We start from the raw sequence: 14,748 nt of genomic DNA, 5'->3' as shown, positions 1-14,748 counted from the left end.
ATGTCCTTATGAAATGAGACACCCAAATGCTTTCCCACTTTCTCTCTGCTTCTCGCTCATCTCCTTTCCTCCCTCTTCCATGTGAGGACACAGTGAGAAAGCAGTGGCCATTGGCAAGACAGGAGGAATCTTCATCAGAAACTGGACTGGTTTGCATTTGATCTTGAGCTACCTTTCCCCCAGAATTGTAACAAATTAAGTAAATTTTCATCATTTAAGCCACCTTGTCTATAGTATTACAGCAGCCTGAGTTGACAATACAGTACCTTATTATCAAAGTCTGAGGACCTCCAAATGTTTTTGTCTTTTGATTGATCATTTTACAAAATTACCTGTGTAGAACATCCTCTCTTGGTCTGTATCTTGAATAAGGAATAGAGTAAAAATATGAAATAAAGAAAAACTTGAGCCTGGGTGTGGTGGAGTATGCCTATAATCCCAAGGTGGCTGGGACAGGAGGACTGCCATGAGTTTGAGGCCTGCCTAGGCTACACAGTGCGTTCAAGGCCAGCCTAAAATACGTAGTAAAACTTTGTCTCAAAAAACCAAAAGAGAAAGAAAGAAAGAAGAGGGGGAAGGAGGGATGGAGAGAGGAAGAGAGAGAGAGAGAGAGAGAGGGAGGGGAGGGAGGGAAAGAATGAAAGAAAAGGTTGATCCTAAATCATCAGAATGAGCTGATTTTATTTAAAGAATATATTCTATGGAGAAGTAATGTTACTTCTTTGACAGAGTTCATCAGATCATCTTGAGTATAAAATAGTCAGAAGGAATTTGTGTAACCTCTTTGTTTAAATTTCTAACGGGTACCCTGGATAAATACAAAGAATGAAACAACCGAGAATGCATTGAAATGAGAAAGCGTTGCCCCACATTCTCCCCACTAGACATTACTGGCCCGAGGTAATTTTAGGCTAAAAGCTCTAAGCATTTAAAATGCAATTCAAAATCCATATTGATTTTGCAGGTTGATACCAAAAGAAGAACTTCTTGAGTTAAACTCCCTCTCAAAAATGGCTCTAAGTGCTTATAATTACATTTCAAACATCTCCTGCAACAATCACAGCTCTGTGCTAGTTTTTGCAACACACAGATTGACAGACACCATCTTTACTGACAACAGTTCTGATCTGGCCACGGCTTGAGTGGTGAGAATTTGTAGCTGGAAGCCTTATCAGAGCTGTCACCGTTACGTCTTATCAATCCCAAGCAAATGGCCATGCCTGGATGGTGCAGACTGCTAAGATTGCCCTAAGAATCCTGGAGGAACTGGACTCCAATATTTGCCAAGGAGTTTCCCCTCTAAAGTGTAATATTTTCATTTTTAACACATGGAATTGAATTTCCTGAATTAGTTATTTGGAGATGTAATCAGGTAGTGACCAATTAAGTGAAAACTTACCATTATATTCCACAACATCAAGGGCAAGGGTCAGCTTACAATCTGAAAGTTCTTATGGTTTTTTGTATTCTTAGGAGAAGGGGACAGAAATCAAGACTAACACAAAAGGTATATGAAATACTAATTTCATGTGAAAATTATATGAAACTCCAATTTTAATATCCTTAAATAAAGTAGAATTGGAACAGAGCCACATTCATACATCTACACACCACTGTTTATAGCTGTTTCCACCATCGTGGTTATAACAGGTCACACAGCAGGCAAAGGCTAACGTTCTCCTCTGGCGGGTCTCACAGAAGTTTGCTGATGCCTGTTCTAGCGTGCTGGAGACAATGCAAACTCCTTTTGAAAGGCGCTCTCCATACTTTTATCTGTTTTATCCAAAAAGTAAAACTTTGAGACGTATAAAGGACTACATTTCTTTGTTATTTATCCTTAGAGACACAAATGGCAAGGACTGGGCCTGGCTCAAGGATGTGTTGATAAGATAGTCTTCCATTGGGACTCGATGGCAACAGAATCCTGAGAAGCCACTGTCTGATAGCACCTGGCAAGGAACAGTTAACTCTGTCTTTCAAGAATCCAGCAGAGACACAGAAAAATAATCATTCTCCCCGAATCTTGTAAAAGCTGATGAGGGCTAGTCTCAATGTTCCATCCTTATTAGTGAACCTCAGAGGCAATCTCACAAAAAATGGTGCCACCAACAATAAAAGGATATATTAGGTCTGGAGTAGGAAGGATAGATGAAAACAGGCCATTTTGTCCTTCTGGTGTTAGTTTTGTTGCTGTTGTTTTGGTATTTAAATTATTGTTTAGCTTCATTCATGTGCCTGAAAACAACTTAAGAATAGACAATTTAAACTGGCTGTGGTTGTACATTCCTATAATCCCAGCACTTTGTGAGGCTGAGGCAGGAGGACTGCAAGTTCAAGCCCAGCCTGCAAGTAACTGAAAGTGACTTAGTGAGACCTGTGCCAAAATAAAAAAATAAAAAAAAAATAAGGGGGCTTAGATTGTAACTTAGTGTGAATGCCCTGGGTTCAGTCCCCAGTATTGCAAAAAATAAAGAATTTAAAATAGATATTTTTCTTGATAAACAAAGATGTCTTCAATTCTTGCTTGTCGCTAAATAATCTCATTAATTTTCTAACACAAGAAGAAATCAAATGATCACAGGAATATATTATGTTATTTTTTGAAATGCCACACTTGGGCTTTGTTCTGTGTTCTCTCATTGCTCTTTCACTGGGGTCCAATCTTTCACTTACAGTTTCTCAGCTTCCTTCTCCTCTCTCCACATACAACAGTTAGGGATAGAAAGTGTCTAGTGCCTTTACCTTTCCAACTAATTTTTCTACTCAGGAAATCTCTTTGACGCCTATGGCTTCCCATCAAATTCATATACTGTGACTAAATAGAAAAAGGAAATCTCCAAATCTTGCTGAGAACTTGCCTATTCCTAACACTGCTGAACCAACACGGCCACTTCCCTTCCCTCCCCTCCCCCATTTAAAATGGACTTCAGACTCAACATCTTCCAATGGCACTCATATCCTCCCACTTAAATTTGTCTGCCTCTCAACTTTGCAGGCTTGATGAAAGGAATTCCCTTCCAACTCAAGCAAACCATAACACTGGGAGTCATTTTTGACATCTCCCTTTCCTTCAGTCCACCCGCCAACCACAGCAATGAATCTTGCCGTTTTTTAAGTTCTGTATGATTCAAATATATCCATTTTCCCTCAGCTTCATTCCCACTGTCCTACTTTGAGCTGCCTGAATTTCTCATTTATAGTTACAGACTTCTAATTATTTCCTAGAATCCATTCTTGTACTGTTCCTCATTCCTCTCCAGCCTCAATGGAGCCAAAACAAGTACATAAAATGCAGCTTTCACTATGTCTTCCTCTACTTCAAATCCTTTGATGGCTTTCAAGTGGTATTATTACTTTTTTTTGGCTAAGGTGAATAGGAGCTGTTGATAGAACCCAGCACTAACCTTTTGCAAGCTAAGAACATCGTCTACCACTGAGTTATATCAGTAGCTTCCAAACAACATTATTAATTTGGTACAAGTCCAGTTGCAAGCCCTGATGGATCGTACTTATGCCCACATCACTAATCTCATGGTACTTTGCTGTCTGTTTCATTGCCACGGTCTTTTCTCACTTTCCCAAATGTTCCATTATCCTTGCAGCTGCAGGAGCCTTTCACAAGCTGTTTCCTTTCCCAAGGTCCAACTAAAATGTTACTTACTCCCAACAGAACCGCCTGAAGATCACTTAAGTACATCAGAAATGTAAAGGTTTTAAGCCTCGGTTTTCAGTCTTTAGCCCTTCACTCCTGAGAATCTCCTTTATTCCTAAGAAAATTTACACATATGACCTAGTACCCAGATCTATATTTGAGTGGATATTAAAAAGAGCATTTTTGGTTAACCTATTAAAAGAAGACCTCTCCAAGGCACTTGGTACCCCTTTGCTTTACCAGTTTTACTCTTCCACAACTAAGAGGCTCCTTTCAAAGAACTCCCATAACAGAATATTCTCTGTGATTACTTGCTGTCTACTGGTGTCAGATAATTGAAAATTATTTCTTTTTTGCTCTCAGTTTATTTTTAAAATCACTGTGTCTTTATTAAAAAGGAAGTGCAAATAGTCCTTTTAAAAGAATCAAATAATTTAAGAAAAGAGTGCACAATGAAGTGTACATCTTATTGCTGATGCTTTTCCCAGAAATAAGGTACTAACATTTCCTTATATATCCTTCCAGAAGTAGTCCATGTATACACAGTACACACACACACACACACACACACACACGAAGCCACTATATCTCTACTTTTACCACCTAGAGAATTTTCACAGCCTCTATAGAACCCCACACTCTGTTTTCCAAGTCTTCAGTGCCCTCCACTTGTACTTGACCATAATTAATTCAACTCTATTTATGAATGTCTATTCATCCTGTCAATTGACACATGCTATTTCCAGCATTTTGCCATCACAAAAAGATACACCAATTCTCCATATGTGCTCCCTGTGCAACATGTATGTATTGATCTGTATTAGTTAGGTTTCCATCACTGTGACCAAGGACAATGCCCAAGAAAAACACTTTAAGAAATAAAGGTACACAGGTGTTCGGGCTGATGGTTTCCAAGGTATCAAGAGCTCTATTCTTGTTATAGTTTATATCTAAATTGTTCCCCCAATGCCTCTTGTGTTTGGAAGCTGACTGGATTATGGAAGCATGATAGTTGTTGCTATTAGGACGTGGGGCTGGTTGGAGGTGGGTCACTGGAGGTGTAAGCTATCTATCTCCCTCACTCATACTTTCCTTTACTGTAGTTTCCTGGCCACCACTATAATTTAAGCAGCTTTCTTCAAGTCCTTTGAACCATGCCCTACGTGTGTTAGAGCCAGCCAACTATGAAATGAATTCTCTAGAAACCATGAGCCAAAATAAACCTCTCCTTTGTAAATAGGGAAGGGTGAAGGGAGTGACAGGAGGGCAGGGGTATGGGAAAAAACAAGAACCAAGATGTATCATGGAAAGGTACAAGATCTCAATGATAAATGTAACTGTATTGTTTGCTTTAAATGTACCAATAAATTTAATGGGAAGAAAAAACAAAATAAACCTCTGTTCCTATAAATTGTAGATGTTGGGTAGTTCGTCCCAGCAATGAAAAAGTGACTAAGATTATTCCTTTTAGGCCTGTGGCAAGGCAGAAATATCATGGTGGAAGAGAGTGACAGAGGAAGCAGGATGAGAGGAAAACCCTAGAAGAAGAGGTGGGGGACAAAATATAATCCTCAGGTCACAGCCCATGACCTCATCCATTGATGAGGCTAATGGCCTACTGATCCTATCACATTACAAAAGCTCCATCCAGAAGCCATTAGGAGGGCTGGGGATTTAGCTCAGCAGTTTGGTGGCCTGCCTTGTAAGCACAAGGACCTGAGTTCAATCCCCGCTACCAAAAAAAAAAAAACAAAAAACAACAAAAAAACCCAGGCCATTAGGGGGACATTATATATCCAAAGCATAACATGGTCTAAAGGAAAATGTCCTAGAAATGAAGCTTTTTAAATCAAACTTATTTGCTGTCATCTTTTTGGAAAGTGGTATCAAATCATCCCACAAAAAAGGCTGAGTCAATATGTATTGGCTATGTAGGAAAATGTGGTCTGCCCTATATCGCGTGGTCTGTTTTTTCACAACATGATGGGTGAAAATTGTTATCTCTGTTTTTATTAGTGGGTTTTGCTTCTCTACTTGGATTTCTTTAATGATTGGTGATGCTATGCACCTTTTTATGTTACAACCTTTTATTTTTCTCTTTTGGTGAGCTGAGATAGTTATTCATATCTTTCATCTATTTTTTATTAAGTAGGTGAACACTTTCTTGTCCTTAAGTTTTTTCTCCATCATATATATTGCAATTTTTAAATTAGTTAAATGTTTAATTTTTATGTTTTATGTTATGAATACAATAAAATAAATTTCTGACATATGTAAACTTTTAAATATTAGTAAGTGATGTATAAAAATCACAAATAACAATTTTAAAAACATAAAGAAGCAGCCCAGCATGGTGGAACATACCCAAATCCAAGCAACCTGGAGGGTGAGGAAGGAGGATCATAAATTCAAACCCAGCCTGGGTGATTTTGCAATTTAGTGAGACTCTGCCTCAAAAAAATATTTAATAAGTGCCAGGGATGTAGTAATAGTGTGAAGACCTGGGTTCAATCCTCAGAATGGTGAAGGAACGAAAAGAAAAGAGAGAAAAGAAAGGGGGAAAGAAAGATGGGTAGTAAACAGGAGAGAGAGTCTGCAAAGGAGGAGAGGGAGGAAGGACATAAATAAAATGAAATTCACTTGCAACTCTGCCATCCAGATTTATATATGGTGAACATCTTGTTACTTTTTCTTATTATTATTCTACGTCATATACTCTTGGGGTGAAGATAGCATAGTGGACTATTTTGTTTTGCCATCAAACATCAATTTGTGGAAGTAACCTAGTCCTACCACTGTTCCAGATGGTATATTTTCTGCTCAAGCCAGGCCAATCAGAGGGCTGCACTCCTACAATGGTCCTCTTTAGAGATGTGACCCAAGACAGGCCAATTACATCCCTCACTAGGAACTGGGGTGTGTGGAGGGGTCAGTTGCTTTAGACTTTGTTTGGTTTTGCTGAAATTTTACAATCTGGGGATGCTACAAGAAAAGGACTTGCAGTGATGCTCCAAGTGCAGGGTGAGTAGATCTAGCTGAACAAAGCCAACAAAGAATTAAGAGGTAGAGAGAACTGGAGGCATTGTTACAGATTTTGAATCCGGCTATTCCCAAAACAACTTCCCGTTTACATGAACCAATAGACTCCCCTTGAATTAGAACAAGTTGGAGTTATATTGTGTCAATTTTACTGAGAGTTCTGATGACTACTGGAGGAGTTTGGAAAATATTTCATGTTATGGTGAGGGACCTAACTCTTGACTATTCCTCTTTTCAAAGTTCTGTTGTAATGAGGAGAGGAGGAATTTGGATACATAGAAGAAGGAGAAATAAAAGCAACAATTATTCTTCACTAACTAAGTAACTAGATTCAGTTAAAATGAGTCAGCTTTGGACAGTGTCCTTGGCAAAGTCTTTCACTCAGCTTGAGACTACACATTGCCATATTACTTGCCAGAAAGGTTGTTTTTATTACTTATGTCCATCAAAAGAGACTGAGCTTTATATAATGGAGACTAGAGAAGCTAATTAAGTAGATTTAGAATTTAATATACAGAGCCCTCACTGCCAAGCAGGTTTCAAATAGATGAGTAATTTTCTTGACTGGGGCTGGATACGGAGTCAGAGTGCTGGGGTTTTATCATTTATAATCTAGTAATGATGGGATCAAACATTCAAAATGTTTTAAGGAATAAGTGCAAGTAAGGGAAATTTCAATGTACACTCAATTCATCTGAGAGTTCATTAAAAAAAAGTTTCACTTAAACTACCAAAGAGGGATTAAGCTGTGGCTATTTAGTTATCATGAAAAAACAAATTAATGAATGGAGAAATATTATTATTCATCTATTCATTCATTCATTCATTAGATATTTATGGAATGCCTACTGTATGCTAGGCACTATTCAAAGTGCTGGCGATACAGTAGTAAGACAAAAGCTTTCCTTCACCCACGCAATGTGCTTGCAGAAGCATCTCTGCTACATTTAGGTGTATCAGTTTGTAGAGCAATGGGTATTTACTTGAGAGGGATGAAGACAATTGAGGTAATTAACTCTACACACAGGACTGTAAAAGATAGACATTGTGGAGAATCTGGCTTGCTTCCCCTTGAGTTTTCTCTATCATCGTGTTCATTCTGCATTTTGCCTTGCTTGGAGAAGCACTGTCTAACAATGGCCAAGGCACTTATTTTGGAGGAAGTCAGAGATTCAGAGATGAAAGGAGTCGATACATGTAATTGTAATGTAGGGCCATGAAAGATAAAAAGGATTTTTTATAATTTATAGTGTTTGTAATGATGTGTTATGATTGCACAGAATGCTTTTCCCAGTAGTTTCTTCCACGTAGTACTTCTTTACCTAATATTATTAGAAGGTAGAAGACAATTATTATTCCTTAATTTTGCAGGTTGGGAAATGGAGATATTTCGTGAGTGACTTATCTAAATCATAATGCTTGACCAGGTTTATAGGAAAGTCTAATTATAGGTATGTAAAGGAAAAAAATTACACTTGAAAAGTTTCCTCATGTCTTTGAGGCTTTTGCAAGATCTAAGGATGTGACCCTGGACACAGTAATTTAATCTCTAGATTTTAGATGCTTCATCTGGAATATAAGGCAATGAGCCAGATTACACTTACATTTATGGGGTACCTATTATTTGCAAGTCATGTGCCATATGCTTTCAATGTTAAATTATATTTAAATTAAACCTCAAAGTTTATGAAGAAAATGAGGTGCCAATAAGTTATGCAATATGCCTAAAGTAATACAGCTAGAGTCAACATTTTAATCTTGATCTCCTGACATCAAGATCAATGTTCTTTTCCTGTATATTAGCCCTTTCTCCTATGTTTTAGCATTCTTTGAGTTACATTAAAAAGCATAAATGTGACTTGATTTGCTGAAATATAGAGGAGACCAATCCTATTAAAGTAGGAAAATTGGGTAATGGTTGAAATAATTTGTTTAAATTTTTTAAGTTTGACTAATTTGCACAAATTCTTTATGATGTAAATATGTTTCAGGCCTCTAAGCGATAAAAAAAATGGTGTTAAAAATAGCAGTGGAGGGCCAGGGATTTAGCTCAGTGATTCTGCCCTCTGCCTTGTAAGCACAAGGACCCGAGTTCGATCCCCAGTACCAAAAGAAAACAACAACAACAATAACAACAACAACAACAAAAAAAAAGTGGAGTGTAGCTAAGTGGTAAAGACCTTGCCTAGTATGTGCAAGGCCCTAGGCATGCACACATGCACACACACACACACACACACACACATCCAAATAAATCTAAATATCTCCAAATATAAATTTATACACACATACAAATAATGACAGATTAAATGTATTAACATTCTAAAAAGATGAAAACGTCAGAATTGGCAATTCTGTTACTAAGTCTATCATTGTTATTAGTCAATTAATAAGACATTAAACACAGTTTATATATAGGACACAAGCTGATAATAACCAACACAGCCAGTATACAAGACTGGTTACATTTAGGATGTTGATACTCACTCAGCAAATACTAATATTTGGGAAAATTACCTTCATATCTAGAATGTATTACAATTCTAAATTTCCCTCAAACTCTGTTGTTTCTTTGGTTATTTTTTAATGCTGTAATAGTAAATAAGGGGGTGTTATGGCTTATATGTAGATGTGCCCCAAGAGCCTCATGCAGGTCTTTTGGAAGTTAATTGGATTATGGGGACATTATAGCTGCCTTGCTGTTAAGAGGTAAGGACTGGTTCAAAGAGGTAGGTTACCTCTAAAGGGGGGCCTGACCTCTAAAAGTTATCTCCCTTCTGAGCCCCTTCCTTCATTCACTCTCTGCTTCTTGTCTCCATGAGGTGAGCTTGCCTCCACCAGATCTTTCGGTCATGCTCCTCTGTTATGCTGTTTCTTCTCTGCAACACTCCACCCAGGAGCTGAAATGTGAGCCAAAATAAACCTCTCCTGTCTTAAGGTGAAGGTGTGAGGTCTGTATTGTCTGTGAGGTCTGTATTTTCTCAGCAATGAGAAAAGTGACTAAAACTGAGGCAGGGGGAAAGGAAGAAAAAACGATATTTAGAAACAAACAGCTTTATGAAATATGGTAGATATAGAAAAGAGCAATAGAGCTGTGGTGAGCAGATAGGAATGATAGAATAAATGTGAAAATTACTCATACACTGAAAAGAATGGAAGGTCTGAGGAGGCTCCCAATTTTCATGGTTCAATAACTGTACCTGAGGGAAATGACGCTATACTTATTGGGCTGAAAATCAGACAGCCAGGGGAGACATGTAATGTGGCACCATGTATTTTCTGAACAAGAAGCACACACATAAAGTCCAGAGCTACCAACTGGCTATTTGGCAAGTTGTAATCAGAGCCAGGTACCAATGCTCTTGCATCTCTCCAAAACAAATGGCTTTTAGAAATTTTGTATTGTCAGGCACCCTGTTTTCAGAACTCAAGTCTGGGCCATGTAACCACACCATCAGTGAGGACGGAAGTGGTCATGTTAGAAGGGACAGTGGCAGACAGATGAACTAATCCAGACAGTTTATAGAAACATTTTCTTATCCAATATTCAGACTGTGTGATCCTTTATGTATTTGTACCCTTTCTTTTACAGGCTAGCCTATCTTATCTCTTTCCTGTCTGTTTCTCACTATTTGTTTCAATGTGATCTGGATATCTTAATTTGGACTGTGAGCCTTCTGTTCCGTAACATCTACTTGAGCCTCCACTGCCATATGTATACATGAAGACTACTGTTGTATCAATCCCTCAAATGACATCGCCAATTTGTGCTTCAAATTTCCTGCCTTATATTTACAAATGATGGTAATCAAACTGTAGAACGTAAGGAAAAAAATGACAGAAAAGTATTTGATCATCTAAACAAAATCTTTAACTGTCACAGGGATACATTCTAATAACAGTCTGCATACAGTAGACAAAAGAAGGATTCATGGTTCAGCAGGCAAAAATTATAGTACTTTAAACTGGTCCCAATTCAAACTCTCATTTCAAAAGGTGAGATATAGTGACTTGCTGACAGTCACCATTTCTTTTAACTAGGAAGCCAGCAAAGAGGCCAACACTAATGAGGGTAGAGGGACATTTGAAATAGTACTGCTGATCCTATCTGGGCCCTGGGTAATGACCAAGGACACATTCTAGCACATGCTACGTAAGGACTAAAAATAGAAACTACAGCTGTCACAATAAATAGATTAACATTAAATGATACAAAAATAAACAGAGAAAATCTGTTTATTAGCAGGGCTTATTAAAGGTGTCAACAAAACATTTTAAGAGCTAAATGTTGTTGTTCTTTCCTGCTATTAATCTGATCATATTACATATTTCCATCCAACCAAAGAAGACTGAACTTCAGTCAGTTATTTCAAGCTAGCTGACTTTAGCCAGAAGTTTTTGACCAGTTATCCAACATACACAATTCAATAAAACTTTTACTTGCCAGATAATATAGATGAAGAACTTAGATGTTTGAAGCATAAAAATAATAAGATTTAAACTACATGAATCTGCAAATCTTTTCGTGTTCTATATTCCAGCACTGTTGTAGGTGTTAGAAAATCACAATAACAGTGACTTAACTGTAGAATATTCACTACTGATAAAAAGAAGTCCAGAAGCTTCATTAGTAGATCAACTATGACCTCTTCAAAGCAAATGATTTCCTGTTTTCTATTACCTTATTATTTTTAAAAATTTCCCTTAGGCATTTTGCCTTGGGATCACAAAAAACCTAGTTCAGCACTACGTATAACGTTCTCACGGGACCATTTCCAAAGAGAGACAAATAGAAATGATAGGACTGAAATCTCTTGTTAACCTCTTTTTAATACATACATACAAAAGTTTTTGTGATGTTATATTCACAAGTCTGTGGTGACTAAAAAGACATACACTTTAAGACTAGCATGATGAAAAAATAGGATTTTTTTGTTTTATTTAATTGTAATTAATTTGAATTTAAATTTATATACCCATATGTGGTATCTATCATATTAGCACAGCCTTTGATTATTTTTGGCTAGAAAGATGTAGGCCATAATAATTGCAAAAGATGTGGGGAAAATGATTAGCTCTAAGAGAGGAAAATTTGGGAATGGCTCTTCGGCAGCAACCAATAGTACATGCCATAAAAATTAAATAAGAGGGTATGATGGAGCTAATACTGTAGTGGGGTAGACTAACGATGTAATATGTAGACAGATAAATAAAAAAGGAAGTTGTATTGAGTTTGACAAGACATCAAGATTATCTAACTCAGTCTAGATAATCAGTCTAAAAGTTTCTAGAGTAACAAATATAATAGAGGATGATGGAAAGTGGAAAGAAACGCTTTGAAAAGCTTCCAGAATCCTATAGTCTGGTAGAGAAGGAAAAACGGCATATAAATAAAATTGCTAACAACAAAAACGAATATAAACATTTATTATACACATACAAATACATACTTAACACACGTTTATTATATATATTTACATGCACAAAATATAACTCAGCTAATCATTTATTAAGGAGAAAAACAAAGCATCTCTGACAGCTTCTCTGGTCTCTCCTACAAGTCTTGCACAACATAGCAAGACAGGATTCGCAGCATAGACGCTTTGGAATGTGGCCCATCTGCCACCCTTAAGCAACATTTGATGCAATACAGTTTTACTGGACTATGTATATGTCGGTATGGCTAACAGGTGATTTCTCAGTTTCCATAGAACCTTCTACAGTGGAACAATTACAAACACAGTGAGAACTCTGAAAGGACCTATGAAGTCCTGAAACTTCAAGTGGTATGATGTTCTTAAAGCCTGAGGGAGCAGTAGGCAGACCTGTTTGTCAAGAAGCTCTCAGAGCTGGGCTACCTTAACTCAAACTTAGATTCTGAGATACTGGAGAGAGTAAGTTTCAGATATGTAATCTTGTAAGATGATCTGAGTGATTTCTGTGCAAAAGTGACTGAATTATCTATATATAAAAAAAAACATTTACTCCACAGTTATCACAGGGCTCATGGTATCCCCTGTGATCTCTCTCTTTGAACATTCTGTACCTCATATAACTGTGTATACAGTATAGCAGAGAAGAATTAATGTTAGTATTTATAAATACATTTCAAAATACATAAGCACATTTACTTCAATAGGCTTCAAAATACTCACTTTTTTTTTTTGTGGTACTGAGGCTTGAACTCAAAGGCTTGGAACTGAGCTCTGTCCCTAACCCTTTTCTGAGACAAGATCTTGCTTGGTTGCCCACATTGGCTCAAACCTGCAATCCTCCTGCCTCTGCCTTCAGAATGCAGAGATTACATACAGTTGTGTGGTACCACACTCAGCTGTATTCACGTTCTCAGGTTCACATGCCAATCTGTGACTCTATCAAGAGTAAAAGTTATTAAAAAGTTTCATATTGGTGTTCTTTACCTTTATAAGGAAAACACGCAATGATGTTAATGATGGTGATTTTGCTGAGGAGTAAGAGTTCTTCACATAAATTCAAGAGAAATGTGGTCAATTCCACCTACCTTAACACAGAGGCACCAATATTCCTTTTAAGGTTATTTAGACATTTAAAGCTACTTAATATTGGTAATAGGGTCCCATCGTAAATGTTCAGACCTAGGCTGTTCAACACCAACATGGTAGCCCCTAGGCACTTACATTCATATTTAAATTAATGAAAAAAGGAGATTAAATAAAAAGAAAAAAACTCACTTCTTACCACATACTAGGTATATTTCAAAGTGCCGCACACTCACATGAAGCCACTATATTGGACAGCACAGTTCTAAAACACTTTGATCATCACCAAATAAACATAATCACATTAGACAGTCCTGGACACTGGTGATTTTGTATAGTTCAATATCAAAAAGTATTATTTAAAAATGAATTTTTACTCAAATTTAATGGAGTAGTGCGTGGTAAATGGAGGCCATTTACATATGACTGACAAAGTTCTAGCCAGACAAATGGAGTCTAGGGGGTTGGTTTCTGAAATAACTTCCTAGGGGCCTTTGGAGATACTACTGTGCTTAGAGCTAGGAAAGAAAACACTGCTCTGGCCTCTATATTTTAGAGGACACCAACTTGACTTGACTTTCCATGGAAAGGAAATCTCCCCGGGCAGCACCCTGAGCCTGTGTTCTCTTCTTTCTCTAAACTAAGTCCATGGGATCCAGGACCCAAGAAATCTGACTGAAAATCCCAAGGTCACATCCCAGTTGCTCAACAGGCCTCTTCCCAGAATCCTTTCAAAGGAAAAGCAGACAACCATATTGGGTTCTCTTGGGCAGGGGCAGGCAAGAGGGCAATTCCTAGGTGTGACTGGAGCTAGGATGACTGGGCCAGGTTAGCAACCCACACGTGCAGAAAGCTGAAAGCTGCTTTTTCTTGAACAGAGCTGGCCCAGAAACTGAGGGGTGTGGGGTCATCAGCCAAAGACTAACTTCTACCTGGTGGAACGCCCAGATACCTGAGAATTCTGCAGGCAAACTGGCCTTCCAGGGTATGAAAGTCTACAAAACTGATTTTGTTAGCTTGGAGAATTCCTTGTAAAATTTAAACACAGGGTAGGTGAAACCTGGGTTTGCAAACGTTAGGGCTGGGGCTGCGGTTTTAGAGCAACAAACTCAGTCGGATACTCCTGGTCAGTTTGCCAAGTATGGTTCCAGCTTGTTAAACTCTTTGGTGTCTCTGCACCCTGAGAGAACCTTTTTTCATAAGCGCTGTCATTCCAACCAGGTCCAGCTTTGTTGGACCCAAAGCTGTTATAACTGAAGGTCAGAATAGCGTCAGAATTCACTTCACTGGAGATGAAGTTGTGTCCTGACTCCGGGACAAATGAGATTACCTTAGCGAGATGGGGGACTTGGTTTCTGGAACTTTCCCAAGCGGGTGGTGTCAGCCCCATCTTCAGGTCCAGTCTTCCCGGGTACAATGGGCTGCCCAAGGGCGCACAGCAGCGTTTTGTTTGGAAACGTGAGGGAGCGCAGCCGCGACGGCTGGAGTTTGCACTGGAAGTTTCTTCCGCTTCTCCGGGGCACCAGTCCTTCTCGTGCG

General features: G+C 38.2%; 1 pseudogene; it reads right to left on the bottom strand.

Annotated features, from left to right (window-relative positions):
* LOC104852682 overlaps positions 1-13,327 on the bottom strand; it is a 240,159-nt pseudogene extending 226,832 nt beyond the window's left edge.
* Between the last annotated feature and the right edge of the window lie 1,421 nt (positions 13,328-14,748).

The sequence above is a fragment of the Fukomys damarensis genome, unplaced genomic scaffold (assembly GCF_012274545.1).
Source record: "Fukomys damarensis isolate Sample0158 unplaced genomic scaffold, DMR_v1.0_HiC HiC_scaffold_35, whole genome shotgun sequence".
Classification (NCBI taxonomy): Eukaryota; Metazoa; Chordata; class Mammalia; order Rodentia; family Bathyergidae; genus Fukomys; species Fukomys damarensis.
Note: the sequence above shows the minus strand (reverse complement) of the source record. Positions and strands in the feature narration are given on the sequence as shown.